Source organism: Microcebus murinus, chromosome 12 (genome assembly GCF_040939455.1).
Source record: "Microcebus murinus isolate Inina chromosome 12, M.murinus_Inina_mat1.0, whole genome shotgun sequence".
NCBI lineage: Eukaryota > Metazoa > Chordata > Mammalia > Primates > Cheirogaleidae > Microcebus > Microcebus murinus.
The window spans coordinates 44878281-44905249 of record NC_134115.1 but is presented as its reverse complement, the minus strand read 5'-3'; the positions used below and the strand labels follow the sequence as shown (position 1 = coordinate 44905249).

General features: G+C 38.0%; 1 protein-coding gene and 1 pseudogene across 2 annotated transcripts in view; one reads left to right on the top strand and one right to left on the bottom strand.

The window, feature by feature from the left end:
* Positions 1-26969, bottom strand: part of ADAMTSL1 (ADAMTS like 1) — an 856830-nt gene that overhangs the window by 509287 nt on the left and 320574 nt on the right. The gene's annotated exons all lie outside the window — the stretch shown is intronic.
* LOC142874340 (heme oxygenase 1 pseudogene) lies at positions 18620-19198 on the top strand (annotated as a pseudogene).

The following is a 26969-nucleotide window of genomic DNA, read 5'->3' as shown; positions in this document are numbered from 1 at the left end:
CACATTGAAACTTAATCTCTTCCAAAATTCAGAGATTGTCAGTGTGATAGTATTAAGAGGTGGGGCCTTTAAGAGGTAATTAGGCTATGGGGGCTGCTTCGTCTCTGATGAGATTAAGACCCTTTTAAAACAGGCTTTGGGTAGCATCTAGCTAGTTTTCTCTAGCTTGCCCTTCTGCCTTATGCCATGTGAGGCCACTGAAAGAAGGTCACTACCAGATTAAATGCCAGCACCTTGATCTTGGACATCCCAGCCTCCAGAACAGTGAGAAATAAATTTATCTTCTTTATAAAATACCCAGTCTGGAATTCTTATAGTTTTATGCCTTAGGTTTAAGTCTATTATCCACAGTGAGTTGATTTTTGTGAGAGGTGACAGATGAGAGGTACAGCTCCTGTTTCAGTCTTCTATAAGTGGCTATCCAAATTTTCCCAGCACCATATATTGAATAAGGATTATTTTCCCCAGTGTATGTTTTTGTCTACTTTGTCAAAGATTAGATGGCTATATGAGGATGGTTTTATATCTGGGTTGTCAGTTCTTTTCCATTGATCTATGTCTCTGTCCTTGTGCCAGTACTATGCTGTTTTAGTTGCTATAGCCTTACCGTTATCTTGAAGTCTAGTAAATTGATGCTTCCCAATGTGTTCTTTTTGCTCACAATTGCTTTTGCTATACGGGGTTTTCTCTGGTTTCATGCTAAGCACAGAATTATTTTTTTCTAGATCTTCAAAAAATGATGTTGGTATTTTAATGGATTTCATTGAATCTGTAGATCACTTTGGGTGGTATAGACATTTTAACAATGTTTATTCTGCCAACCCATGAGCATGGTATGGTTTTCCACCTGTTTGTGTCCTCTGCTATTTCCTTTCTTAGTGTTTCGTACTTCTCCCTGTGGAGGTCTTTTACCTCCTTAAATATATTCCTAGGTATTTTATTTTCTTTCTTGCTATTGTGAATGGTAGTGAGTCTTTGATTTGGTTCTCAGTTTGACTGTTGTTGGTGTATAGGAATACTACTGATTTCTGTACAATGAATTTATAATCCACGACTTTGCTGAATTTGTTTACTACTGGAATTGTCCAGTAGTCTCATGGCAGAATCTTTGGGGTTTTCTAGATATAGGATCGGCAAAGAGCAATAGTTTGACATCTTCTGCCCCCAATTAGATGCCTTTGATTTCCTTCTCTTATCTGATTGCTCTGGCTAGGATTTCCAGCACTATGTTGAATAGAAACAGTGATAGAGGGCAACCTTGTCTGGTTCCAGTTATAAGCAGGAAAGCTTTCAATTTTTCCCTGTTTGGTATGCTGTTGACTGTGGGTTTGTCATATATGGCTTATACCATTTTAAGTAAGTCCCGCCCTATGCCTATTTTGTTAAGTGTTCTTATCAGAAAAGAATGTTGAGTTTTGTCAAATGTTTTTTTTGTGTCTACTGAGAGGATCCTATGGTCTTTGTTTTTGCTTCTACTTATGTGGTAAATTACATTTCTGGATTTGCGTATGTTGAACCATCCCTGCATCTCTGGGATGAAGCCTACTTGGTTGTGATGGATTATTTTTCGGATAGCACTTGAATTTGGTTTGCTAGGATTTTGTTGAGAATTTTTGCATCTATAGTCATAAGGAATATTGGTCTGTAGTTTTCTCTTTTTGTTGTTTCCTTTTCTGGTTTTGGTATCAGGGTGATGTTGGCTTCATAAAACATATTGGGGAGGAAAAACTCTTACAGATATTGGACTAGGCAAATAATTTATGAAGAAGACCCCAAAGGCAATCACAGCAACAACAAAAATAAATAAATGGGACCTGATCAAATTCAAAAACTTCCACATAACCAAGGAAACTATCATGAGAGCAGACAGACAATCTACATGGGAGAATGGGAGAGAATATTTGCATGTTACACATCCAATAAAGGGCTGATAACTAGAAACTACGCAGAACTCAGGGAAATTAGCAAGAAACAATCAAACAACCCTACCAAAAAGTGGGCAAAAGACATGAACAGAAACTTTTCAAAAGAAGATAGGCTAGTGGCTAACAAACATGTGAAAGATGTTCAACATCTCTAATCATCAGGGAAATGCAAATCAAACTCACAATGAGATATCACTTATCTCCAGTGAGGATGGCCTTTATCAAAAAGTCCCAAAACAATAAATGTTGGTATGGATGTGGAGAGATAGGAACACTCATACACTGCTGGCGGGATTGCAAACTAGTACAACTTCTATGGAAATATGGAGATACTACAAGAGCTATAAGTATAACTATCATTTGATCCAGCAATCTGATTACTGGGCATCTACTCAAAGGAAAAAAAGACATCTGTACTAGAATGTTTATAGTAACACTATTCACAATTTCAAAGATGTGGAAACAACCCAAATATCCATCAATACATGAGTGGATTAATAAAATATGGTATACGTATACTACGGAGTTATACTCAGCCAGAAAAAGCAATGGTGATCTAGCACCTCTTGTATTATCCTGGATATAGCTGGAGCCCATTCTACTGAGTGAAGTATCACAGGCATGGAAAAACAAGTACCTATGTACTCACCATCAAATTGGTATTAACCGATCAACACTGATGTGTGTATACAGTGGTAACATTCATCAGGTGTCAGGCAGGTGGAAGGGGGGAGGAGGGATGAGTAATGGTATGGTGCACACCATCTGGGGGATGGACATGCTTGAATCTCTGACTTGGGTTGGGCAAAGGGAATCTATGTAACCTAAACATTTGTACTTCTGTAATATGCTGAAATTAAACAGAAAATAAATAAATAATAAAAAATAAAGTATTCAGTCTGTAGTATTTTGTTATCATCTCACAAAAGGACTAAGAGAACACCATACATACTCTTTGTGTCTGACTTCTTTCATTCAATATTAAGTTTCAGACTCATCCATATGAATAGGTATGCAATGATAATTTTTTTTAAATTGCTAAGTCACATTACATAGTATAAATATATTTGGTTACCCATCCTACTGTTGATGGACATGATTCCAACATTGAGTTAGCTTCCATTGATGGGGTGATTCCAACATTGAGTTAGCTTGAATAAAGCTGGTATGAACACTCCTATGCATGTCTTTTTGTGGATATTATGTTTTCATTTCTCTTATGTAAATATACAGAAGTAGAGTCACTGGGTCATAAGCTAGGTGTGTGTTTGTGTCTGTGACTTTACAATAAACAGTCAAACTTTTTCCAAAGCAGTTGTACTGATTCACATAGCCATGATCAAAAGATAAGGATTCTGGTTGCACTGCATTCTTGCCAACAGTTGGTGCTGTCAGTCTTTCATTATATCCATTCCACTGAGCGTGTATATTTCATTGTGTTTGTAATTTGCATTTCCCTGATAAATAACAATGCTGATAATTTTGTTTACATGTTGATTGCCCTTCTTATATCTTTCTCTGTGAAGTGTTTAAGTTTTTTTGCCCACTTGAAAAACTGAATTGCCTCTTTATTATTGATTTGTAGGAGTTCTCTATATATTCTAGATACAAGTCTTTCATCAAATATGTATTGCAAATATTTCTTCCTAGAATGTGGCTTGCTTTTACAATTTCTTAATGATGTCTTTTGATGAAAATAAATGTAAAATTTTGATGAAATATAGCTTATTTCTTTCCTTTTGTGTTTAATACTGTTTATATCTCCTCTAAGAAATCTTTACCTATCCTAGTCTATAATAACACTAAAGATTTTCTCCTATGCTTTTGCTAAAAGCTTGATATTTTTAGCTTTTAAGTTTAGGTTAACTATTCATTTTGAATTAATTTTTGTGTGCTATGTGAAGTAGTGATCAAAGTTCACTTTTTTCCCATATGTTTATCCAGTTTTTTTCCTAGCATACCTGTTAAAAAGATGTTCCTGGCCGGGCGCGGTGGCTCACGCCTGTAATCCTAGCTCTTGGGAGGCCGAGGCGGGCGGATTGCTCAAGGTCAGGAGTTCAAAACCAGCCTGAGCAAGAGCGAGACCCCGTCTCTACTATAAATAGAAAGAAATTAATTGGCCAACTGATATATATATAAAAAATTAGCCGGGCATGGTGGCGCATGCCTGTAGTCCCAGCTACCCGGGAGGCTGAGGCAGAAGGATCGCTGGAGCCCAGGAGTTTGAGGTTGCTGTGAGCTAGGCTGACGCCATGGCACTCACTCTAGCCTGGACAACAAAGCGAGACTCTGTCTCAAAAAAAAAAAAAAAAAGATGTTCCTTTCCCCATTGTGTTGATTTGGAAATTTTGTAAAAAGAAAATATATGCATGGATTTATTCCTGTTCTGTTTCATTCCTCTATTTTGTCCTTCCTTACACCAGTACCACACTGCACTGTCTTATTACTGTAGCCTTATTTTAAGTCTTGAAATCAGGTAGTGTAAGTCCTATTTAATCTCGTTCTTTTCAAAAGTCTTGAGCCCTTTTCATTTTATCTAGGTTTGAAAATCAGCCTGCTGATATCTACTAAGAGCCTGCTGCAATTTTAGATGATATTGCACTGAACCTATAAATCGATTTGGGGAGAGCTGGCATCTTTAACAATACTGAGCTTCCAACCCACCTACATGGTATATCTTTCCATTTACTTAGGCCTATTTAATTTCTCTGAGCAGTACCTTGTGGTTTTAAGCATATAGGTTTTACATATATTTTGTTAAATGCCACATGTTTTCATATGCTTAATGTTATAAAAAGTATTATTTTTTATTTCAATCTCAAATTGTTACTAGTATATAGAAATACAACTGATTTTTGTATATAGGATGCTATCATCTTGTTAAATTCACTTGTTAGTTATAATAAGTGTATTGTAGATTATTTAGAATTTAAAAAAACATTATCTGTGAACAAAGAGAATTTTACTTCTTTCTTTCCAATTTTTATGTATTTTTTTTCTTTTCTTATTGTACCAACTGGGTCACACAGTAAAATATTGTACAGAGGTGCAAACATCCTTGACTTGTTCCTAATCTAAGCGGAAAAGTATTTGCTATTTCACCATTAACTATAATGCTAATTTTAGGTTTCTTATAGATACCCTTTAACAGATTGAGGAAGTTCCTTCTCTTCCTAATTTGCTAAAAGTTTTTAATCACAGATAAGTGTTTTATTTTGTCAAATGCTTTTTATGACTCCATTGAGCTGATTACATAGTTTCCTTTTTTTCTGTTACTGTGGTATATTGCATTGATTGATTTTCAAATGTCAAACCAACTTTACTTTCCTAGGATAAATATACCTGCTAATATTATAATTGGTTTTTTTTGTATATTACTGGATTTGATTTGCTAATACATTGTTGGAGAATTTTACATCAACATTTATGAGACAAATTCATTTGTACTATCTTTTTCTTATAACATCTTTTGTATTAGGCTTTGGTGTATGATTATAATGGTCTGGTTTCAAAACAAATTGAAAAGTATTCTTTCGTCTGTTTTTGAAAGATTTTATGTAAGATTGTTATTATTTCTTCCTTAAATGCTTGAAAGAACCAACTAATGAAAAAAAAATAGGCCTGGAGTTTGTTTTATAGGAGAAATATTAATAGAAATAAAGCTATTAAGAATTTTTTATTTATTATCTTTCTTCTTGTGAAATTTGAAAGTTGCATTAATTTATACCTTTCATCTAAGTTGCTGAATTTACTGGCATAAAGTTGTTGTTGATAATATTCTCTTTTATCCATTTACTATCTGTAGACTGTATAATAATAACCTATCTTTTATTCCTGGCATCAATAATTTGTGTTCTGTTATTATTCCCTTCATTAGTACTATTAGGGGTTTAATAAAATCATTAATCTTTTCAAAAAATTAGATTTTGTCATTATTTTTTCTATATCATTAATTTTGGCCTTTAGTTTTATAATTTCTTCTATCTACTTAATTGGGGTTTAATTTATTCTTATCTTTTAGAATCTTAAAGGGAAAACTTAGTGGATTGATTTTAAAGCTTTCTTGTCTTTAACATAATAATGTAAAGTTACAAATCTCTCTCTAAGCATTACTTTAGCTGTATCCCACAAATTCTGATGTCTTTTTTCTCCAGCATAGTTGGGGTTTTAAATATTTTCTAATTTCCTTATTGATGTCTTCTTTGACTTATAGATTTTTTAGAAGTATGATTATTTTCAAGTATTTGGTGATTTTTCTAGAGATCTTATTATTGATTTCTAATTTAGTTCCATTATCACAAGAAAGCATATTGTGTAACATTTTAATCTTTTGAAATTAACTGAGACTTTTTTTTGACCTAGAATATGATTTATCTTGGTAAATATTTGGTCTGCACTTGAAAAGAATGTGTATTTTGAAGTTGTTAGCTATATACTCTATAAATGCTAATCAGATCAACTTGATTGATAGTGTTGATCAAATGTTATATATCCTTGATGATTTTTTTTTTTTCTTTTTGTCTAGTTGTTCTGTCAAATACCAAGAGGGAGGTTTTAAAATCTTCAGTCATGTGTATAGGTTTACCTATTTCTCCTTTTGGTATGTCAGATTTTGCTTTATGTATTGTTAAGCTTTGTTATCAGGTTCATTCACTTTTATGATACTTTTGTCTTATTATTAACTCTTTTATCATTACAAAATATTTTTATCTGGCGATACTTCTTGTCTTGAAGTTTATCTTGTATAACTTTAAGAGAGCCTAGCCAAATTTCTTATGCTTACTAATTGCATGGTGTATCTTTTTCCATCCTTTTACATAAAACTTAACTGTGTCTTTATATTTATAGTATGTCTCTTGCAGAAAACATAAAATTTAGTGTTACTTTTTACTCATTCTATAAGCCTGAATTTAATCAATTAACATTTATTGTAATTATCCTTACATTTGTATTTATGTCTACTATTTTGTTTTTTGTTTTTTATTTGTCCCATCTCTGTTTTATATTCCTCTCCTCTCTTCTTTTGGATACACATTTTAAAAAATATTCCATTTAATTTTTCTAAAGTCTTTTTAGCTACATCTTCTCAAATACCTTCAGAAATTATAATACACACACACACACACACACACACACACACACCCTTAACTTGTAATAGTCTATTTAGAATATATCATTTCACATGACACAGAAGTATCTTACAACTATATAATTCCATTAACCTCTCCCATCCTTTGTGTTCATTATTTTTCACCTATTTATAAATCATAATACAATGTTGAAATTCTGCATTTAAACATCAGTTATTTATAAAGAAATTTAGAAAATAATCTTTCATATCTACTCTCTTATTTATCATTTCTAGTGTTCTTCATTTCTTCCTCTAGATGTGGAATTCCATCTGCTGTCAGTTCGTTCATCTTGAAGAATGCTTTTAGCATTTTGTATAGTGTATGTCTGCTGGTATCAACTTCCCTTAGCTTTCATTGATCTGAAAATGTGTTTATTTCCCTTTCATTTCTGAAGGATGTTTTTGTTGGATGTATAACTACAAGTGGTCTTGTTTTTCTTTCAAGACTCTAAAGATATTGACACATTTTGTTCAGCATCAGTTTTCTAACGCTGCCATAACAAATTACCACAAACTTAGTGGCTTAAAACAACACAAATTTATTATCTCACAGTTCTGTAGGTCAGAAGTTCAGGTACAGCATGGTTTAACTGCTCCTTTTCTTAGCAACTCACAAGACCAAAATCAAGGCATTGGCAGAGATTCATTCCGTCTGGAGGCTCTAGCAGAGAATCTGCTTGTGCATTCCGGCTGTTGGCAAAATTCAGTCCCTTGCAGTTGCAGGAAGAAGGTCCGGTTTCCTTGCTGTCAGTTGAGGGCTGTTCTCACCTTATAGAGACTACCTCATTCCTTGGCTTGTGGCCCCATCCTCCACCTTCAAAGCCAGCAACAGTGGTTCAAGTCCTATCACAGTTCAAATCCCTCTCATCTCTTCTATTCTTATATTTCTCTGACTTCAGCTGAGCCCACCTGGAAAACCCAGGATAAACTGCCTTCTCCAGGCCCATAAGCTGAATCACGTCTGCAAAGTTCCTTTTGTCATGTAAAGTTATATATTCACAGGTTCAGGTGATTAGGACATGGACATTTGGGTTAGAAGCACATTATTCTGCCAACCACAGACTTTACTCCAGTGAGAACTCAGCTGCCATTTTAATAGTTGTTCTCTTGTGTGAAATGTATAGATATAGATCTCAATAAATGTGGTACTTTTTTTTAAAGGTCAAATCCCTTCCAGTTTCTGCCAGCTTTTGTTTCTCTCTACAGTCTTCAATATTTTATTTTTTATATTTCTTGAGATTTTATAGTTATCTGGGGAGAGTCAGCCATTACCAGAGCTGGAAACTCCTTCTTCCTCTGCCTTGATTTTAAAGTTGGAAAAATATTATTACTATTGTTCATAATAGTGAAATTACTGATAATAGGATAATTAAATTTGAAATTATTAATAGGATAATTAAATTAAGATCATCTTATATTTAATCCATCCCAAAGATCAGTAGACTGAAGCCACTTTAAATAGAATGTATAAATATAATTGAAAGAGAAATCCCCAATACAGCAAGTTTAAGTCCCAGCTCTATCATTATTAGTTATGTTATCAAAGGCACATTTGCTTATATTCTCTGATCCTCAATTTCTTTATTTGGAAGGTATCAATAATAAAATTATGGACATATGCATTAAGTAAAATTATATCTATAAAAGCACTCAGCATACAACTTGGCATATGTTATCTTTTAAATAAAGGTTGGCTGAATCTGAATCACTTCCAAAACTATGGTCTAAAACCAAATTAAAATATGTACATTCTCAACTACAGGGAACATGCCCTCTGAAGGGGACATCAGAATCTCTGGGGCACTTTTTCACATCACATATGCCCTTTGGAGATCATCCACTATAAGGAGGAAACATCATCTTTGTTTCCCCTGGTCAGGAACCAGTGGTTCAGATAGATTTAGGAATGCACAGCAGGCTGTTAAAAATGTTTTTGAAATGGTGATTTTCCTAAACCAGTATTTTGTAAAAACAAACTGGTGATATGGATATAAACTTCAGTATATATCCAGATCACCTGAAGGGCTTGTTGAACTACAGATTGCTGGGACTCATTCTGAGTTTTTGGTTCAGTAGGTCTGGTGTGGTGCCCAGGAATTTGCATTTCTAACAAGTTTCCAGGTGGTGCTGATGTTGCCGGATCAGATAGGGACCACACTTTGAGAACCATTACTCTACAAGCTCAAGAATAAGAAAAGAAAACCAAAGTACCCATCATGGTCATGTAACTCACCTGGGCTGAGTTAAAAAGCACTTCCTAACATTCCCTGACAACTGGAATCACCTGGGCAGTTCAAAAAGAATCAGCATCTGAGGGACCCTCTCCTGAAAATTTTGTTTTAGTAAGTCAGGTATATTCGGAATATAAAAAAAAAAGTTCTCAAAGTGTTTTCTGGGGGAAAAACAGCACCAGAATTGCCTGAGAACTGGTTAAAATGCAAATCTGTGGGCCCTACTCTAAACCTACTAAATTGGCAGTTCTGAGGGTGTAGCCCAGCAATCTGTATTTTAAATAATCACATGTGATTCTGATACACATTTGAGAAGAATTTCAGAATCACTGGTTAGACAGCTAGGCCAAATCAAAGTGATCAGTTCAGACTGCATAAAACAAGAACCTTTATTATGTCCACAGACTCTACTTTTAATCTAGGCCTTCGGACAGAGGGAAATGAATCGATGTCCCTCAGTAGTATGCTGGAGAACAGAAACGCAGGCTTTGGTGGATGGTGGCCAGAGGCAGCACATCGTTCATATTAATATCATTAAAAACACTCTTTCCACTAGAGGCTAAGCTATTAGAGTGACTGCCATAAAAAGAATATTAATCATCCTTACAGAAGGTCATATATGGGGCATTTTCAAGGACCTTTAAGACAGTCGGAGAAGCTGGGCTGGAGAGCAGACAAGAGTCAACAGGTTTGATTCCTGTTTGCAAACTGAGGGTGAAAAATTGGTTCCCAGATTACACATTTGGAGGCTTTGCACAGAAGCTTTGTGTTGCTTCAGGAACGTTTAAAGTACCCAGTGGGAACATCTTGGCATAGCATTTGCTGTTATATCCATCTGGCTACCTCAGTGAAGTCATGTGCATACTCTGAGCCACTGGCGGGCAACAGGAATTCAGGTTCAAGTTCAAGGCCAGTGCATAAGACCACCACCACTTCTCAGTCATTTCCTGTAACTCTTGCTGTTACTTTTTCTCCTCTTTAAGTCCTCTTACAAACAATGGTGTGGCATTTTAATACCCACCCAACAGAGGATATGAAATCAGCTCTAGGACTTTTGTTCAAGAAATGGCAGGATGAATATCATAGAGCTTTATCATAGATAAAGACCACGTGGTTTTAATTTCATCCACAGGAAGTCACCATCAATCTCCCCGGCAGAGGATAAACTGGTCAACACCCTCTGTAACCACCTTACAGGTTAAAGTTCAAATTCCTAAGCTTGTCCTTCAAGACCCTTCAGATGGCGGCTAACCTGTATCCTCAGCTTCATTCTTCACCACTTTCCCTCAGGTACTCTAAATTATCTGCCATTACCTGCACATTCTTTCATTCTGCTAGGATGTAAGCTTTGTGGGAGCTGGGACTTTAATTGCTATTTTATCCTTAGTGCCTGGAATAGTACATAATAGACATTCAGCAAGTATGTAATTCTCTGTGCTCTTCCACATTCTGTCCTATCCCTGGGATGCATGTTGCTCACTTGCCCACTTGGCAAATGCCTTCCCAACCCCAGCTCTAGACCACTATAGGCAAAGGGAGCTCTTGATTGCAGCCCTAGCAATGCTGTATTGTAGATGCATCATAAGTGTTCTCACTTCAACCTCCCCAACTAGAGGGTGAGAGTCCTGAAGGCAGGGTCCACCTCCTTGTCAATATGCACCTTCAGGGCTTCATGGCTCATGCTCCAGAAACACTTATTAAATCGGTGAATGATTCCAGCATGGCCTTCCATTAGGATTCTATGGTCTCTGTCCTTCCCAGGCTATGAGGCCAATTCTTAACTGGTGATGGCATTCAGCAGCTCAGGTCTGGGGAAGCCCCGAGAGTGCAGATTAACACTCAGCAGACACAGTGTAGCCAGGTTGGCTCTGCTATTTCTAGGCACTGCAGCAGCTACTCTGCTTGTTACCCTTATGTACTTTGATACTCTAGATCAGAAAACACTCTGACTTGTACTAGTTGATTCCACTAGTTCCAAAAGGAGAAAAGAGTAGTAAAACCATGCCATTCTGAAAGTTTATACTTTCTAAATATATTCTTTAGAAAAGAGAAGCATTTTTTCGAATCTTTCTGATATAAGCAATTTATAGTAAAACTTTACTAATTTAGACTCATGAGAAAGTCATTCTGAATTAATGTAAACATAAATAATGGAATATGTGTAAATTCTGTACAAGTAACCAAGATAAGATTTCAGAATCATATTATTCATTAGGGAATAAATTTATAAGGAGACTACTAAAGAGTAGTCCTCAAAAAAAATAAAAAAATAAAAGTTTAAGCTCTTGTGTTACCAAGCTTATCAACATTAACAGCACTAATGTGTTTGGAGGCAGTTTGTTCTGTCAATATAGGTAAACAACTCACTTATATATTTTTTTAATTGTGGGGTTTTTTTTTTAGGAAAAAACCTTTGTTTCACTAATAGTATTATATAAGATAATTTTGAGCCTAAACTTTTTGGGAAGGATTATTGATTCTAATTTTCAACTGATATTTTGCTATTTTAAACATGATAAACAACCCTGCACACAGTACAGAGGAAATAAACATTTCCAGGAGCTCACAAGATTTTCTTTTTTAAAAAGTAGCTTTTTCAAAACTCCACTCCTCAAGACCTCTTCAGGCCTGCTGGAGGTGGGGAATTGGGGAAAGGAGAAGAGGGCCAAGCTCCAGATGCCTTTTTCCCACCAACACTTCAAAGACCTCAGGTTCATGTTGCTTTACAAACAAATTGGGTTCCATATGAGAATGAGTTTGAACAAAGTGTTCTGTAATATAAAAAAAAAAAAAATGTGAAAGCCACTGTTTAACAACAGTGACAGACACATAGAGAACATCTAGACAGGAAAATAAAAATATTAAACTGATACATAAATAGACCCTGAAAGATTTACATCCCCTGCAGGCCAAGGTTAAATGCATTTTATTGGTGCAGAGCAGAGTAACTGTCGAAATGGGTAGAGAGCTGTCACCCCTACTGATCTACCCAAGGAGGCCTCACGGAGGAAGGAAGAACTGAAGGGCTGTTGGATGAAAGGAAGACAGCTTAGCAGGGTGCAGGAGAGAAAAGCAGGATATTCCCAGCCCAGGTCAAAATTGCAAATGGACTCTATGATTATTAAAAAGTAAAATCTTGCTGCTAAATCCATTAATGGTCATAAAACCGTCACCCTTCTCCTCATTAGACAAGATTGGTCTTTTATTCTCTTCGCTTTCGGCAATGTCAGTGATTTCACACCCTCTTTCCTGCCTTCCTTGAGCTTTCCCTTCCTCTCCTGCTCCTTGTCATTCTCCTCCTTCTCTTAGGTCTCCCTTGTAACCTCAGTTGCATGTTTCAGCAACTATGGATTGGTGCTTAAACATGAAACCCACTCAAGATTACTTTATTGACCTTCATGGTAGCCGAAGAAACTTGACGAGGACGTTGGGCCGAGCCTAGTGGGCTGAACCACTGGTGCCCGTGCTGCAAAAAGAAACGGCTAATGCTCCAATTTCACTGTGAAGCCCCCCAACAGAGACCTGTGGGGGAGCGTGTTAAGGAAAGAAGGTCTGCACTATTCTCTGGCTGAGGCTGAAAGGCCTGGGCAGTTCTGTCTCCCAGGAGGAGTGAAAGTTTGAAGAAATGACGCCAGGCTAAGCAATCCAACTTGAGGTGGGAAACTTGACAATTTTTTTAAAAAAAGTTATCATAGCTGTATATCGTCAGCTTTTCACTTTTGTGCATGAACACTCCTTGATGATTTCCTGATTCCTTTAAATGTCAAACTTGGTATTCAGCATCTACATCATTATTTTCTTTTAATATGTGCCTACTGACTACACAGACCATGCTAGACACTTTGCATAGACTATCCTTTTTAACTATTTGAGAGTATTTGATAAATGGCAAAAGACAGAGTGGCTTTCTGTGCATCTTTCCTTATGCATTAAAGCACCCTTATTAAGTGAAATTTCTTTTATGGAAATGATTTTCAGATAACTTAATGCTCAAGATGTCTCATTAAGTTGGATCTATATCTTTAACACATACAACATAAACTCAATCAAAAAAGTGAGAACAAAATATAAAAATCTTCGGTAAAATTTTAAAGTTAAAAATTAAATTGCCTTGTTTCCATGAACATTTTCTCATTATGAACCTTCCAAGTACAGAATTTAAAAGATCCCTATGAATCTAAGCCATCATTAAGTGTTAGTAAGAAACTTAATAATATAAAGGCACTAAAAGACAATATGAGTAAATGGTTACTAGGCTGTTATATATGCAGTTAACTCTTTTCAGCCATAAGCAAGAAAAATGGTTTAAATCATATTAAAATCAACCAGTAAATATTTATAGGGTACCTGCTATAGGCCTAGCACTTTGTTTGGCACCAGAGCATTTCAAATCTGGACCCTCACATCGTTTACAACACATGGGAAAAGGAAAAATATTTCCCATATTCTTTTTTGAAGTTTCTCCTATCTAGCTTTTAGTGTGAGTTATTTTTTAACGTTCTGTTTTTTTGAATTAAAAGAGCACGACAGTTTCTATAATTTACTATTACAGGACAGGGGTATTATTATTATTACAGGATTACACTGTACTATTACCACATGAGCCAATTCAGTATTGCCAATGTTAGGTTATCATCATACACGAGCTATTCATCAGGAATCTGAGTTACATACAAATCTGACCTAAAGATGTTCTCAGGAACATATCTTGTCTGTAACCTGGGGAACCACCTGTATTTACTATGGAGCTAAGTAGTGACTTGATTAATATTTTCTTCTATAATTTTTCCCCTTCCACTGAAATAACTGTGCAATTTTTTTTGAATCTACAGCCAATTCTTCTCAAACATCTGTAAAATGTCTCTCAATATAATCTCAACGTAATTTCCTACATGGCCCAAAACTATTGAGTCATCTTTGGCTTAAGATATTTTGTAAACTTTTCTCTGGAGCCCTGAAAATTTCTGTTCCAATCTGGGCTGAGTGCTTTATGTTTGCTACTCATATGTCATCCTGGGACTTCACTTTGCCTTCATCTTAGAAATTCCTTTCCTTCTCTCCTATATTGGGTCACCTGTTCCCTAGATCTCTTATCTCGTTTTACTCCCTAGTTTTTGTGGCATATATTACTAACAGCTGCTAATGTTGCCATTGAGAACACATGCAATTCTGATACCCAGTTCTCTGAAATGCTTAGGGTAGTTCTGATTTTCCTGGTATTATGGAATATCAACAGATGGTGTGTGCTTCGGTGTGGGCCTCTTTTTCATTTCACAGGTTCCAGATTTCTGTTGCTTTCCTACCCTTATTGGCCTGCCTCTGGGTCCACAGACCTGTCTTTGCAGCTTCTGGTCATCCCGAAGCCTTGGAGATTCTCAAACCCAGGCTCTGTTTCTTCAGCCAGGTTTTGCGGCCTTGGCTTTGCAGCCAATTCCAATGTAAGCTAAGAATTCCAGGTAGGAACCAGTGAGTGTGCCCTTCTGCCATGATTTGTCTTTCCCAGGGAGGATATGGCAGAAGTCATAAATTAGCCAGTTCCTTGTGTCCTGTCCCTGAGATCTCTCTTCTCATCAGATACAGAACTTCCTCAGTTCTGTTCTCAGCAATAATAAAGACTATGAATGCCTTAACTTACTCAGCAACATTAACTGCTATTCCAACGGATGACTAGTTGTTTCATGGCCTTCATTTAAAACCTAATCTAATGTTAAGCATAAAATATCAAATACTTTTTAATGAGACATTTTCTCCACTGATGGAGAAGATATAGATAAACATTGGAGGAAGCGAGGTCAAATTTACACAGTAAAAACTACATGAAAAGACAGAATAGCATGGCAGCTCAGAAGCCAGGTGGTGGAGTCAGACTTCAAGGTTTAAATGCTGGCTGTCACACTTACCAGCTGTACGGTCTCTGAAACCTACCTAACCCCTCTAATCCTGTTTCTTCATCTGAAAACTGGTGCTAATAATAGTATATATATCACACAGTTATCATGAGAACTAAATAAAGTAAACTATGTCACTTAGCAGGAGAGGCAGCTATTATTACTGTCCTTGACTGACACTAATTATGGGACTAACAAAATTGCTTACTCCAAGTCTTGGGTTTTTTTTGTTTGTTTGTTTGGTTTCTTCATTTGGAAAATGAGAATACTATGAGTGCTTGCTTCATAGGTTGATTTTTGAAGAACAAATGGTTAAAAATGATAAAGCACTTGCCCAGTGTCTGAACATAGTAAGCACTGAATAACACACACACACACACACACACACACACACACACACACACATGCTGCTCTTTAGTCAAATATTTTTAGCTGACTTATCTGGGCCAAAGATTGTGTTTCTGGGTCAAAATTCAGTGTCTTGTGCCACATGTTACTGCTACTGGATTCAAAGCAGCTCCCCTTCCTTCCATTTTAAATAAGAACCCTTTTTGTCATCCGATTTTATTTTCTGGTGTCCCTTTCAATTAAAAAAGAAGAGTCTGCTTCTCTATAAGACTCATGGGCCATATATTTTTATTTTTATGCTGCACGGGTCTTTGGTACTTTTGGCATCTGGTGGCTCCTTTCCTGCATGTAAATAACTGCCATTCTCTATGCCCTTATCTTGATTGGGCCTCTCAGGAGTTGGCTTTTTATTCTAATCACCACCCCCATCCCAGGTGTTAATTCTCTCTTTTTACTCTGCTAGGAACATGTCCTAGCACAGAGAACTTGTGCCTGATTGTAGCAGACTCCAATTGAGAAACAATGGGTTAGCAGAATGGAGACTAATTCAAACCTGCAGGTCTGGTTTTACGATGCTCTTTTATCATCTCATGTTAAAGAAAACGGTAAAATAGGAAGTGGAACTGAATGATAAATGCTGCCAATAAAACGATAGCATCAAGTACCCTGCTCCGAAGGGATACCAAATGACCCCCAAAAGACTTTTACTGAGGTTCAAAGAGTTCCCATTTCTGAAATACTTGGTACAATATTTTTTACAGAGTAAATAGAACCCAAGAGATAGTAAGTCATTTAAACACTTTTCTCCTTTTCCCTTCAGTTAAGAGGAGCCAACTTAATATATTTTTCTTCCAGTTGAGCCCAGGGGACACTATTCACTACTGGGGGGCTATAAAAGGTATCTGGGAGCCTGACCAACAGCCAAAGATGGATGGCAGGTTCCTCGGCAATCACAGGTTCATCCGAGGGATGCATATTAAGTGCCCGCCCTTTTACACAGCTTTTTGACACACGTCCCTTTTGAATCTGACCCCTTTAATTTTCATGTGGTAACTTGCAGTTCATGATGCCTTGGGGCTAGTTATAATAAGTTCACATCTGAGATTACACATCTGATATTTATAAAAACACAAATACTCCAGAACTTTCTCCAGGCAAGAAATGACAAATCTTTGGTAAGCTATTTTCAGGACTTAAAAAAAAAGTTGGTGACGAACTAACCATTGAGAGTAAAACGATGTTGCCTTACTGCATATTGAAACCAGTCCCTCCTAACAAAAATGCCAAAAGTCATTATCTATACAATTTAATACTGTGCAGTAAGTCCCTGGCAATCCCCCATAATCTGCAGCATTACACAGGGCTGCACTGAGCGGGACATGAGATAATATGGGCTGACTTAATTAGACTCTGGGATGCCGGAAAATCGTGACTCTCTAAGTCCAACTTTGTTATTTCCCAACCAATTCCAGTTGGAAAATATGATCTCAGGTGATAACATTTCCTTAACTTTTATGTATCTCCTTTTATTACATCAGAGGAGGCTGGTGGAGTGGTGGTGCTGGTGGCCAGTGGCAGTTCTGGTATGTTTTCTTTTAAAAACTACTCAACTTTAGCATTTGCCAGAAAGTATTGTTAAGGCCTCTGAGATACAAAGTCCCCCAAAGCCATGCTACATTTTTAGCGTTAAAGGTACAGATTCTTAATCACATTTACCTCTGGTATAAATGAGAGGAACAAAGAGAGCTATAACATGATTTCTTGGTAAAGGATGACCTATCGTAAAATGCTTAATCTTGTCTCTGTGAACTATTAAGAATGAACTATTCCAGAAAAGGATTTTAAGTTGATAAAACACATGATCCTAACACTGTGGGAGACTAAGGCAGGAGAATTGCTTGAGGTCAGGAGTTCAAGACCAGCGTGAGCAACGTGCCAAGACCACATCTCTACAAAAAACACAAAAATTATCCAGGTAGAGTGATGTGCACCTATAGTCCCAGCTACTTCGCTGAGGCAGGAGGCTCTCTTGAGCCCAGGAGTTTGTGGTTGCAGTGAGCTATAATGACACCACTGCACTACAACCTGGGTGAGAGAATAAGACCCTATCTCAAAAAAAAATTTTTTTTAATGACGAAGAACCATAACTCATTGTATTATTACCTTTAAAAATGTTTATATGTAATTAATTTTTTAAATTTTTATTTTGAAGATTTCAGATTTAGAAAAGTTAAAAGAATACAATGCAATACTGAGATTGCCATATATACTTTATTTATATGTATATGTATCCATATATTAATATAGCTGTATAATAGTTATTTTTGCTGGAACATTTGAAAGTAATTTTCTGACACTGTGACAGTTAACCTCTGAATTGTATAGTGTGAATTCTCCTACATCCCTACATTACCACTATCACATCTACAAAAGATAAAAATAATTTCCTAATATCATCTAATATCTAGCCCATATAAAATTTTCCTTAATTGCTATCTAAAAGCTTGTTTTATTACAGCTTGTTTATTTGAACCAGAATCTAATCAAGGTTTACATATTGCATTTAGTCATTATGTTCCAATACTCTCTTTTAATCTAGAACAGTTCCCAAAGCTGTTGTGTCTATTGGCTTATTTTAAAGATCTTGACGTTCTCAAGAGACTAGACTAGTTGCTTTACAGAATGTTTCACATTTTGAATTTCCCTGTTTACTTGAAATATCACTTAACTTGCTCTTTTGCTTACTGAATTTTTGTCAACTAGAAGTTATGTCTGAAATTTGTCTGTTTCTTTGAAATGTCATTTAACTTGTTCTCCTATTTCCTGAATTTTCTGTCAACTAGAAGTTATACTTGAAGACTTGCTTAGATGCAAACTAACATTTTTGGGCAAGATGCTTCACTGATTATGCATTTCATGTTCTACTGCATCAATATCAGAAGGCACATAATGCCAGGTTATATTAGTGATGCTAAGTGATGCTAAGCGCCGCCCGTGCAGCCAGCACCCGGCACCCGCACCCGGCACCCGGCAGCCAGCACCCGGCACTCGGCACCCGCACCCGGCACCCGCACCCGGCACCCGCACCCGGCACCCGGACCCGGCACCCGGCAGCCAGCACCCGGCAAGACCAGCCTCCCTGATGGAGCGCCCGCAGCCCGACAGCATGCCTCAGGATTTGTCAGAGGCCCTGAAGGAGGCCACCAAGGAGGTGCACACCCAAGCGGAGAACACGGAGTTCATGAAGAACTTTCAGAAGGGCCAGGTGACCCGAGATGGCTTTAAGCTGGTGATGGCCTCCCTGTACCACATCTACGTGGCCCTGGAGGAGGAGATCGAGCACAACAGGGAGAACCCGGTCTACGCGCCCCTCGACTTCCTGGGGGAGCTGCACCGCAGGGCCGCGCTGGAGCAGGACATGGCCTTCTGGTACGGGCCCCGCTGGCAGGAGGTCGTCCCCAACACGCCGGCCACGCAGCGCTATGTGCGGAGGCTCCATGAGGTGGGGTGGGGCGCGCGGAGCCCGAGCTGCTGGTGGCCCACACCTACACCCGCTACCTGGGCGACCTGTCCGGGAGCCAGGTCCTCAAGAAGATCGCTCAGAAGGCCCTGGACCTACCCAGCTCCATCGAGGGCCTGGCCTTCTTCACCTTCACCTTTAATCAATTAAGGTGATAAGTGACAGCATTCTCTATGGTAAGGTACATTGTCCCTTTTTTGTTAATACATTTAAAAGAAACAAAAGCTGTATCTATTTTGATGTTACTTAAAATATTGTGTATAAATCACTACGAATTCATCTAGCACAACAAGAATTTTTAAACTCAGATCCATGGATGAGCTTGGAGTATATACATGAACTCTTTAAAATTGCTTGCAAAATGTTGTGTGCAGGCGTATTTCTGGAGAAAATGACATTCAAGCAATTTCCAAAGGGGATGAAGACACAAAAGTGATTAAGAACAACAGTTGCAAGTCAAAGTCCTCATTCTTTAAATCTATTAATATTTTAACACCATCCACGTTGCCCTCTCCTTACCCCCTACACCGTGACCTCTCAATAAAGCTCATGATTTACTGACCTGTACCCTCATTGCCACAAAGAATGAATCCATCAATTATGGACTGCAAAGTTGTTGGCTCATGCTGTGACCGTAATATACAGTGCAGTATACAGGCTGACACTTATAAACACATTAACAAAATGTTATTGAAACAGCAGCACATCACACACACACACACACACATACAGCAAGGGGGAAAAGGGAGAGTGAACAGGAGGAGAGGAGAGAAAGAGTTGGCCAAATGCTGTGATGTAAGCTGATGTAGTGCAGGAGGAGGAGGAGACAGGAGGCGGGACAATAAAAAAAAAAAAAGAAACAGGGAAGAGAAGGAAAGACATAGCTGTCTATCTTTAAGGAAACTAGAGGAAGCCTGGCAAGCCTTACTCTTCCCCCTACAACCAGTGGGGATTCCCATAAAACACTTCCTTACTCAGCTTCCTCCCGCCATTTTGCTCCTTCCATTGGGTTTTATTTACACCGTGACTTTCATCTGAAAGATCCTGCAGAATGAAGAACCCTGGGATATGAGAGACGGGGTGAGGAGCTCAGTTCAGATCCCCTCTGGATCCCACTGACGATTCCTCAGAGGTTTCCTCAGAAAGGCCGCAAACATTCCCACAGCCTTTTCCCTTCCCATCGAGTCCAAGACAGGCCCGGCCTTCCAATGTCCCCACCCGGCAGTGCCACCATTAGCTTATGTGGCGCCTTTGTGCAAATTTGGAAAAAGGCAACCCTCGTGGGCAGATGAATTAGACAAAGGTACCGGCCCTGGGCAGATATGGTCCCACTGGAGCCTGGCCTGGCCACCAGAGCCTGGGCAGGATTGCGGCCCTCCTCACCCTGGGGCTGGGCACCCCTGCTGTTATTTTTAACGTACCAAACCAAAGACCACAATGAGTAGATGGTAGGAAAACAATTCGAGCAAGAACTTCCCTTGCTTTCTGTTTCTAATATTAGAGGAAACCTGAAGAATCCAAGTTTATAAACATACTCCTGCTAAGCATCCCACTCCACTAATAAAGTGGATTCTTTTTGAACTTTAAGAAAACCACTCCGCATCAACATGGGAATCAGATGGTTTTTGGCGTGAAATTTCAGGTTGGCGATTACAGGTATTTCATTCATATTGGTTCATTTATCCCCAATAATGCCTCTGTGTTTCATAATGAAACCTCAGCACAGGAACTCTCCCTGTAAGCCCATGCAGCTGGATGACAACTTAGATTCATGGTTCTGAGTCCGGTAACTGATTTTTCCTATTAGCTTCAAGGAAATATTTTCCCCGTTATTTTAAGTTTAGTACAGTTTAATATGGCTATTACAATATATCGCCTCCTCCTCCACCCCACTCCCTAACCCATTTTTGGCCTATTAGAAGCACCATATTCCTTATTTAGTACTTGCAAATCCTTTGGTTGCATAGTCTATATAAGTAACTCATGCAGTGTCTAGAACTAAGACCCACTTTATGGGCAGAAGGTAATACATCTTGACAATAACTAGTTAAACAGAAGTTTATTTTCCTTCCTAAATGGGCCAGAGCCCACATTACAATCCTACAGAGGGGAAATAAGACCAAATAGCATATAAGGTTCTCAGTATCTTATTTTCCCCAGGATTCTTCATTTGCTTACTCTGGTACAGCCTGAGAAAAATTGTGAGGTCAGCAAAGTTCAACTTCTTTAGCTCTTTGCATGTGACTTTTGGTGTCTCCTCCAAGTTAGGCACCCAGAACCTCCCTGTCACCAGCAGCCACACTGCACTGGACTGGCCCAGGAAATCTTCTTTTTAAGACGATGGATGCCTGTCTACTCAATAACATGAGTTTTTAAGTCAACTAACTAATCTCTAGTTCTTCTAGATGACACACACTGCCTCTGGAGTTGACCCTGTTGTTTTTCTAGACTAGGATTCAACAAACTCCAACCTGTGGACAAAATTTGGCTGACAGCTTTTTTTAAAAAAAAAAAAATAAAGTTTTATTGGAACATAGTCACACCCTGAGTGTGTACATATTGTCTGTGGCTGCTTTTACCCTACAATGGCAGAGTTGAGTAGTTGTGTCTGGCCCTTTACAGAAAAAGCTTGCCAACTCTGATCTAGACAAGAGCCATTCATCCCTCTCTTCCCTGCTGGTGTATAGAACTCTAGTCATCTGGCATTTTGTTACTTAGAGCTGATTCCATTTTCATTCACACATCCTGCCTATTAACACATATGGACACCACCTGCCATTTTCCTACTCTAAGACATGACTCCAATGGTAGAAATGTCAGGTGTCCTCTAAGGATGGTGATAATATGATTAAAATAACTTGCCTGGCTCCTGAATATGCAGCCCTGCAAGCTCACTACTGTGACTGTGACCTATTACCACTTTCTGGATACCATTTATGTCCACATAGAATAAGAAGGCTCAGGCTGGTTATTTACTGTTTTGCAGAATGATGAAGTGAGGAAAATTGGCTCTGGGGTCAGAAAGTCCTAGATTTTATACCAGGCTATGTAATTTTCTGGCTGTGTGACCTTTGGCTAGTTATTAACCTCCCCAGGCCTCAGTTTCCTCATTCCAAAACAGCGTCTTGCACACAGTTGTGCCATGTTTTTGTTGTTGCTCCTTTTGCTAACCACTTAACCCCTGTCTCCTAACGTGCTGCTTTGTAGCCCTGAGCTCTGATAATTTGGTCAACTATGTCACGTTTAAGGAAGGAAGATACCACTTTCTCTACAGAGATGCTGAGAGATGAAAATGAGATAAGTTAGGAGGTAAGGCCTGGCACTTAGTAGGTCCTCAAAGAACTAAATATGCCTCCTCTTCTTTTCCAGCTGATTCTACTCTAATCTTGATACCTCCAACTCCTCAACAACCATGACTGGCTTTGAGTCCCCAAGACTGAGAATTTGTCTGCTACTCTGGTTTCTATTAACTACCTTGATTAGCCTCTGATCAGACTGCTATGCTACCTATTCCAAGATGGCAAGCAGGGCCACACCTCTGCCAATTACCTGCTATTTACCTTCTCCAGCCCTGCCTAGTACCTGGACTTGGTATGAACTCTTAAATAAATGGTTCTGGAAGGGCTACCCTGAAGCTTCCTTTGGGCATTGATCACTCAGATCCATATCCTTCTTTGGTTGATATTCCCAGTTACCAAATGACCAGCTCCTGCCTTGAGTATGGTTCTAGTGCCTAATATTGTTCTGACCCAGGCTGGTCCATCTCTGGCTGACCAAGCCCTGCTTCTGAGCCTCAGACCTATTGTTCTCCATTTGCTCCAGTTTCCCTGGGTCACCACCTGCTTCATTTATTACTTTATGTATGTGATTCTTGAAATATGAATGCTGAGCTATTGCATGAACAATACTATAAAGAGTAAAGGCACATCCCTGTGTGAAGGGGCAGACTCCCATCTGAAAGGCAAGGTCATTCTTACTATCTAGAGGTATGCTTTCTGGACTATAAGACAGAATTTAAAGAGATTCTCTTAGAAATGTGTGTGTGTGTGTGTGTGTGTGTGTGTGTGTCTGTGTGTCAGAGGATGGGGAGAAGTTGTCTTTTGTCTCAACTGTAATGGTGGCAAGATTCCAGCAGTCAGATCTTCAGAGTCAAGTATAAAGACAGACAAAGGGAGCCTATGTCAAGTGCCTTCATGTGATAGTCTGGAATTGAGCACACATTATCTCTGAGATCTGCCTGTATCATACACAGGATAACAATGACATGACTGAAAACTCATTTTTACATCAGAAACAATGGAGGCCAGAAGACATTATAAGACATACCAAAGTACTTAAGACTAAAAAGTTGTTACCCAAGAACTCTATCTCCATTGAATTTATCCTTAAAAAGAGAAGGCAAAATATTGACATTTACTTATAAGTAAATTTGTCCCTAACAGACCTATGTTACAAGAAATGTTGAAGGAATTTCTCAAAATGAAAATAAATTTAATCCTAACATTCTGGGAGGCCGAGGCGGGCGGATTGCTCAAGGTCAGGAGTTCGAAACCAGCCTGAGCGAGACCCTGTCTCTACTAAAAATATAGAAAGAAATTGACCAACTAAATATATACATATACAAAAAAATTAGCTGGGCATGGTGGTGCATGCCTGTAGTCCCAGCTACTTGGGAGGCTGAGGCAGTAAGATTGCTTGAGCCCAGGAGATTGAGGTTGCTGTGAGCTAGGCTGACGGCCACGGCACTCACTCTAGCCTGGGCAACAAAGTGAGACTCTGTCTCAAACAAAAAAAAAAAAAAAAAGAAGAGAAAAGAAATGACAAGAGATTGTTACTTAGAGTCACAAGTAAAAATGAAAAGTGCCAGCAATGTATACAGTTGACCCTTGAAGGACATGGGTTTGAACTGTGCAGTTCCACTTAATAACAGATTTTCCCTACCAAAGGCAGATCAAAACATAATATTCTGCAATATGAGAAACTCACATATATGAAGGGCTGACTTTTCCTATATGTGGGTTCTGTGGGGCTAACTGCAGAACTTTAGTATGCATAGATTTAGGTATATGTGGGGGTCTGGAAGCAATCCTCTGCATCCACTGTATAATATTTGTTTCTTTTATGTTAAAAAAATATATTATTAAACTCCTAATTATATCACTATATCATTAGATTTATCACTATTAGAGATTTCATAGAAATAACAAAAATAATACAAAGAGCTATTTTAGTAAAGGGTTTCTATATTTTACTAGAAGTCAATTAACTTCAAGTGGAGTATGACATAATCTATAATCCCTACAGCAAAGAATAACTCAAAAAATTATAGCCAAAATGTCAATGAGGGAATTAAAATGGTATATTAAAATATTTGTTTAATACAAAAAAAGAGAAGATCAAAACATCAAGCTTAGCTCTAACCATACCAATAACAACATTAAAATGTGAATTAGCTAAACATTCTAATCAAAAGATAGAGATTGTCAAGCTGAATTTTTAAAAAGCAAGGTCAAAGTGTATATATTGGCCACAATAGATGTATTTTAAATTTATAAAAAGATGGGTTTTAAGTGAAAGGATGGAAACATATATATTGCAAAAGAAACGTATAAGATTGCTAAAGAGACAATATTAATGTTAGACAAAATAGACTTTAAAATAGACTTTAAGATAAAATACTGCTAGAGAAAAAGAGGAATATTATTGTATAATGGACCAAGGGTAATCGAAAGATATACCAATTATAAATTTTATTTATATATGTAAGTTGTGTGTTTGTGTGTATATGTGGAGACACACGCACACACTCACCCCTAGGAACCTAACAACAGAGCTCTTAAACAAATGAGGCAAAAGCTGAAATTGAAAAGAAAAATAAATAAGTCAATAATTATCGTCAAAGATTTTTATTCTTTCCTTTAAGCAATTGTTAGAATAAGTAGACATAATGTTGTAAAAGGTACATAAAATTTTAAAACTCTATAAACCACCTGAACTAACTGACATCTATAGATAACTTCAGGTAACAACATATAAATATTTTTTCCAAGTACATGTGAAACATTCACCCACATAGACCATATTCAAGGCCATAAAACAAGCCTAACTAAATTTTAAAGGGCTGAAATTATGTTCTCCAACCACAACACAATTTAATTAGAAATCAATAATATAAATTAATGCAGGAAATTCTCACATATTTCTATAATTCAAAATAACCTATGGGTCAAAGAAGAAATAAGAAAATACATTAAATTGACTGAAAATAAAACAATAAATCAAAATTTGTCAAATGCCGCTAACGCAGTACCTATGAGGAAATTTAGAGCCTTAAATATTTGTATTAAGGAACAGAGAATAGCTACAAGAACTATTAGGTGAATTTAGCAAAGTCATAGGGTACATAGTTGAAAAATAAGTCAATTATATTTCTACTTCTCTAAAATAAATCTGACAAAGAAATTTTAAAATTTATTCATAACATCAAATAAATTTAAAAACTTAGGAATAAATCTGATAAATGATATATAATGTCTGAACACTGAAATCCACAAATCATTGCTGAAATAAACACTACTTAAAAGCATCTTACCATGTTCATGAATTAGAAGACTCACTATTGTTCACATAGCAATTCTTGTCAAACTGATCTTAGACACATTGCAATCCCAATAAAAATCCCAGTAGGATTAAAAAGAAAATGTTTTCAATGGATAGCCCCAGGCTTCAGGCCAGGCCTGGTATTATGCCAGCCGCATGGGCTCCAGGGTCCAGGCCTGCCTCAATCTACAGGCTTGTCATAGTGCTAGGCCAGCTCCTGCAGCTCCAAACTTGAGGCCAGCACCCGGAACCCAGAATCCAGACTCACTCTGGCACCAGACTGGCACCAGCAGACTCCAGGCTTCAGGCTGGCCCTTGTAGCCCCAGATAGTAGGACTGTACCTTCAGACACAAACCCCAGGACAGCCCCCTCAGATACATGTACCAAGCCCACCCAGTACCTGGCTAGTCCCCATGGATGCAGGCTCCAGGCTGGCCCCAATCCCCCCATGCTCCCGCAAACCCAGGGTCTAGTCCTACTTCATTGGGCCTTAAGTCCAGGCCTACCTGGTGGACCCCAGTGCCCCATTAGCCCCCATGACCCCAAGCTCCAGGATGTCCCCACAGACTCGGGCTCAGGCCAGTTTGGGGTTCCAAGACATAAGTCTGTTCTCATAGGACCAGGCTCCAGGCATGCTCCAGCACCAGGCTAGCCCCCATGGCTCCAGGCCAGCACCACAGACCTAGCCTCCATGCCCACCCCAGTGCCAGCTAGCCCCTGTGACCATACCTGCCAACAACTTCTGGATGGGCTAATTGGTAAAGTGTTTTCCCTACCAAATCCAGTCTATTTCTTCAAATGCATAGACACCAACACAAGGCCACAAAGTTCACAAATAATTAGGAAAACATGAGGACACCAAAGAATGAAAAATCATCAATACTGACCCTAAAGAAATGAAGACCTAAAAATTTAGATTATTCAAAAAGGAGTTGACCCTTGAACAACACAGGTTTGAACTGTGTAGGTAACTTATATGCAGATATTTTTCAACCAAATGTGGATCAAAAATATTTGCAGGATGCAAAATCCACATATGTGGAAGGCTGACTTTTCATATACATGGGTTCTCCAGGGCTGACTATAAGATTTGAGTATGTGTGGATTTTGGTATGTGTGGGTGGTCCATCCTCCATATGTACAAAGGGACAACTGTAATCATCTTAAAGAAGTTCAATGAGCTACAAGAGAATACAGATAGATAACTAAATGAAATCAGGAACACAATACACAAACAAAAGGGGAAGTTCAGTAAGAAGATAGAAATAAAAAAAAAAAAAAGAACTAAACAGAAATTCTAAAGCTAAAGAACACAATTATTGAAA